Source organism: Pteropus vampyrus, unplaced genomic scaffold, assembly GCF_000151845.1.
Source record: "Pteropus vampyrus isolate Shadow unplaced genomic scaffold, Pvam_2.0 Scaffold8514, whole genome shotgun sequence".
In the NCBI taxonomy this organism is placed as follows: Eukaryota; Metazoa; Chordata; class Mammalia; order Chiroptera; family Pteropodidae; genus Pteropus; species Pteropus vampyrus.
This window is the reverse complement of record NW_011897295.1, coordinates 1-5,326: the sequence shown is the minus strand read 5'-3', so window position 1 is coordinate 5,326 and position 5,326 is coordinate 1. Positions and strand designations below refer to the sequence as shown.

The window sequence follows — 5,326 nt, the reverse complement described above, 5'->3', positions numbered from 1 at the left end:
AAAGCAAAATTGTTTGAAGATATATATTATATTTATTTGAGCTGAAAAATCAAGTCATAAACATCTATTGAAAAGGCTTTATTAATTTTAAAATACTTAAACATCTATAGTTTGCTTAAAATTATAAATGTAGGATTTTGAAGGAGAGTACATTTTTACATACAAAATCTCAGTATATTTTCTAAAATTCTGAACAAAATTGTATTAAAAATATTTCAAGGTTACTGGGGCTAATAGTCAAAACATTTTGCCTCGCATATGACATAGTAACATATTTAAAAAGTCTAAGATAAAAAGTCAAATCTCTATCATTTCTTGAATGCCAATTTTAATGTGTTTTTATATCAGAGAAAATTCAATATTTTTCATATTAGTGAGAAAAATCAAACCATCCTCAATAAAAACGTATTTATCTGTAACATCCTTGATTAACTAAAGCTGGGGTTGTTTACCACTCTTGCTACCATTTTGCTAGAATAATTCTAGCTATGGTGCTATCTGGGTTCAATACCAATTCTAAAAGCATTAATGTGATTCATTTCTCAAGCATAATAATAAAAGCATGTAAGAAATAGGAGTTGTGTTCATTTAACAGTTATTAATTATAACCCCTCTAATGTAATATCTAAGGAATATTAAATGGTAGTTCTAAACCAACTATCTGTTGTCTCTTACTCAAAGCGTATCATCAGGGTTCCTGAATAAATAGCTACATTGGAAAGGCGATCCCTATGGCAGAAATTAAGAAATAAAGTACAGGAAGGATTAACCTCCAGCCTCCCGTGCTTTTATCTCTAGCATGCCTCAAAAGCAAGGAGAGAATGCCTAACCATTAAAAAAGATTAAAGGTGTTAATTAGACAAAGAGATAGAAAGCTATCACTCTTACATCAGGCAGAGCAGACTAAATCTTCTAATAGATTAAAACACACACACATACACACACACACCCACTATTTTGTCTTTACTAAAATTCCATTAATGATTATCTCAAATGTATATTTGTGAATAATTCTTGTTGAAACTGATTAAGAATTTTGGGCAATATTTTTATATGCACAGTCATTACCATATTCCTATCATAAGTCTTTTTAACATTCTATACTAAAATATAACCATAAGGAGCTTAGGAGAGTAACCAAGCTTCACAACAATGAAATTCAGAATTGTCAATTCTCAAATCTACTTCAGTTGAGCCCATTATGAAATTAGTATCAGATTATGTAGAGGTTCTTTATTTTTCTTTCAGGAGAAACAGAGCATATGTTAGTCATTATAGAAATGATGTGATTTGAAATCTTTTCATGTTAGTTGTCCAAAGGGAAAATTATTGTCCAAGATAATAATTATTTTTAAGTAAGTCGTTTTGTCTATCATTTTCAAATTTATACATTTACATTGTTGAAATATAAGGGAAAAACACATATTTCATATAGCATACAATATATGCTTATAGTGTTAATGTGTTTATACATACACATATATACACATACATATATATGTATAAATATATACATATGTGCATACACATGTCCTTGTATGTATATACAACCATGTGTATGTATACGCACATATAAATACACACACATATTTCAGGTTCTATTACATAAAGGTGTTCTCTGTTTTCTCTTTTTTCTTACTCTCACTCTCTAATGTTAAATATTTTCATTTCCCATACTTGAAAGGTGATATTAAAGATGATAAGACTAGAAATGGAAATGAGTCATATGAAATAAAAGTGCTTAAACATTTTTTTAGACAATTGCTAAAAGAAACATTGAAAACATTACTTTGAAGGAACACTTTGAGCACAAAATAAGAGTCAATAAAAAACTTAAGTAATAATTTGATATAAAGATGCCATATATCTATGTCATATATGAATATGTGTGTGTGTGTGTGTGTGTGTGTGTGTGTGTGTCTCTGTGTGTGTGTGTGTACTGCTCCCTAAGAAGGAAGTGATCACTTTAGATGAACTCATGGCCCATCTTCAAGACTGCCTCCTGTTCATCAAGCCCCAGAAGACAGAGGGTCTTCGGCTTAGTTTTCAGCAGAATGTTGACAATGTGATAACAGTGCTGCCTAAATTGGCCACCTATCTGGATATCAATGTGCAATTCACAGATGACTCTGATTTTGAGTATACATGTGAGTATAGTGTCTTTGACCTACTCGGCATTCCTCTGTACCATGGCTGGCTTGTTAATCCACAGAGTCCTGAGGATGTTGAGTACAGTTCGGAAACTGAATTACAACCAGCTGATAGAGAAGGTCACCTACAAGCACACCAGCAATGTCAACCTTGTGACAAAAGACCTAATCACAGAGCAGTCCCAGGAGACCACCACAGCACAGCTGACCTACCATGGTCTGTGTGAGCTAATGGCAGCTGCCAAGGAGGATGAATTTATCATCTTTTTCCAAAACAATCACTTTAGTGTTATGGCTAAGCACAAGAGTCAGTTGTACCTACTGGTCACCAACCAGGGCTTTCTATAGGAGAAGCAAGTGTTGTGGGAGAGCCACATTCATGCACAATATGGATGAAGATAGCTGCTTCTGTGACTCTGACTTTCACCTAAGTCATTCCCTGGGCAAGAGGCCTGGAGCAGAAGATGGGAGCAGCTCCCCAGACAAGCAGGGCAGGTAGACCAGGGCTGTCTGATCACTTTGCTCCAGCAGCAGCAGCAGCAGCAGCCACAAGGCATGTTGGGTCTTAGCAATTTGGAGTCAATCCAGCAACTTCAGCAAGAGGAGCACACCAACAACAAACAGTTCAGCCTGGACCATTGTGGCCCCGTTACCGCAGGGAAGAGGAACCACATCTGGACACCCAGCCAGAGTCGGACAGTGTCCTCCGGTAGCCCTGCCCAGTACTCAGCTGCCCTGTCTCTTCCTTCAAAGCTATGGCTATTTTGCTGGCTCTCCCAGCACAACTCCTTGAAATATGCAGAATAACTTATTTATAGACCATTGGGGATCAGAGGAGGAAGTAAATGCCAAGGTCAGACTCAATGACCTCCTCGGCCCCATGTGCTGCTGCCTTTTCTTTTTTCCAACCATCCAGGGCAACGCTGGAGCTGTTAGGGTGAGGATTTCTGATTCCCAACTCCCCTTCCCCAGAGTAGTCACAGTAACATATGTGCCCCAGGGTGAGAAATCTGTCCAGAATGCTCCCCTACTTCCCACCCCGGACTGGCTGGGTTCTCCTGGCCATCCAGCAGACCTGTCTCTGTTTGATTTTCAACCTTTTCTATAAATTGCCAAAATTCCTAATCCTTTGACACAAACTTATAGGCATTATTTGACTTAAATTTATTTACATTCGTCTTCTTTCCATTTAACATTAAATAGTACTATTTATTGAGCTCCATATATTAATCAGTTTATTATGAATGGTAATTCTAATTTGACAATTTACTCTTTCTCATCACAAGAGACTCAGAACAATATTAGATCATATCAAATACTTAGAAAACCATCGACAAAACACAGCACAAGTGTAGCCAGATTTTTCCAATATATTAAGTATTCCAAATATTTGGCTTATCAGTTACATATTTGTTTCTGATACAAAAATAATAACCTTTGAAATAAATGAATATTGTCACTGGTGGTATATGACTTGGGCTTTAAGAAGCTGAAAGGAATTACAGAGTACATTGGGTTTGTCACCTCTACTCCAAAGATTATGCATAACCATGGGAAAATTATTTAACTCATGGAGGTAATACAAATGCAGTATTATTTTTATTATTTCTTATCATTGTTCTTACATACTATTTCATAGAAAATTGTTGGATAAATGTGAAAATGTTAACTTTTCCTAAATAGATTTCAAAGGAAAGAAGCACTTAGTCTTGAGATAATTATTATGACAAGAATGTAAAATAAATTAAAATGGAGGCATTATAAATACTCCCAAATCAAAGCCTGCAAGACATATGCTAACAAATTTCTAAAAGTAGTAGAAAATATCTAAAAGTACTAGGAAATCAGCAGAGTGTAAAAATTGACAGCATCCTATGTTGAAGGTGACAGGTGAAGAATACTCTTGTTCGAGGCTAGTTCAACTATAAACTTGAATCACACATATCTCAAAAAAAGTCATTAAAAATAATTTACCCTTAAACTTAGGACTTTGTGTCTAAAATTTATTTTTTTTATAAATATCATTAAGGATATATACTAACATTTGAGAGGCCCAGATGTGCATCACGGTGCTGTTTATAATAGCAAAAGTATAGGAACAAATCAGATATTCGATAATAGGGTTGGTTAAATAAATTATGATATATGCATATAAAGATAAGAAACTATAATTATGCTATATAAATATCACATGAAATACAAATATTTCATGGACTATACCAGGAAAAATTACTATAATATATAATTCAGTGAAATAAAAATAGATTCTGAGATGATATGACCCATGTGATCTTATTTTTGTTTATATAAATTTGTATATACACACTTAACATAAGAATATTAGTAAGAGTAGTTAGTTTGCAGTGAAAATCATCATTACAATGATTTGAATCTCCTTGTTTATTTGTATTTCCAAATTTCTATAACCCTCGTTAATAAGTTGACAATAACAGTAAGAGCGAACATTTATTGAATGCTTACTATACCAAGGTTTGAGTTACTGCATTTAATTTTCACAGTATCTCAAGGATGAAAGTTCCATCCCGACCATCTTTCCATAGATGAGGAAACAGAGCCTTGGAGAAATGCAGCAGTTCGTTCTCCATTATCCAGCTAGTCGACAGTAGAAGTGAAATTCTAACTCAGTTTGTCTGATTCCAGATCCCAAGCTCTTCTTAACCCTTAAACTCCAACTTCATCTCATATTACTTGCAGAAAAATTTAAAAAGTGCTAGCTACAAAATTAGAGATAGCAAATGCCATGATAATGATGTATGTTAGAGGATTTTGCTAAATAAAAAGCATAAGAAAATATGATTTAGATACTAATTCAAATAATCATATTTGAAAATAGTTTAAAAAATATTTTAGATCACTTCCCTTATTTGAACTCAAATAATCAAAGGAGTGTTACATAATTATCTTACTTTCTTTTTTTACTTTCACAGCATTATATGTTACACTCAATAAATTAGAATTGCTATAAGCTGAAAAATAATCACCATGAATTTGAAAATTTCTTATCTCATCAATTTATACACTTACAGCATCAGTTCAACACTGGTTGCAGAATTCGGTCCATGATTTCCACAGCAAACATTAATAACCTTGATGATCAGAATCTTTATGCTGCATGAAGGTAATTCACAGTATCTCTATACAGTAAACTAATGGTG

At 33.9% G+C, this 5,326-nt stretch overlaps 1 pseudogene; it reads left to right on the top strand.

The window, feature by feature from the left end:
• Positions 1 to 29: 29 nt before the first annotated feature.
• On the top strand, positions 30 to 2,943 carry LOC105310658 (annotated as a pseudogene).
• Positions 2,944 to 5,326: the final 2,383 nt, after the last annotated feature.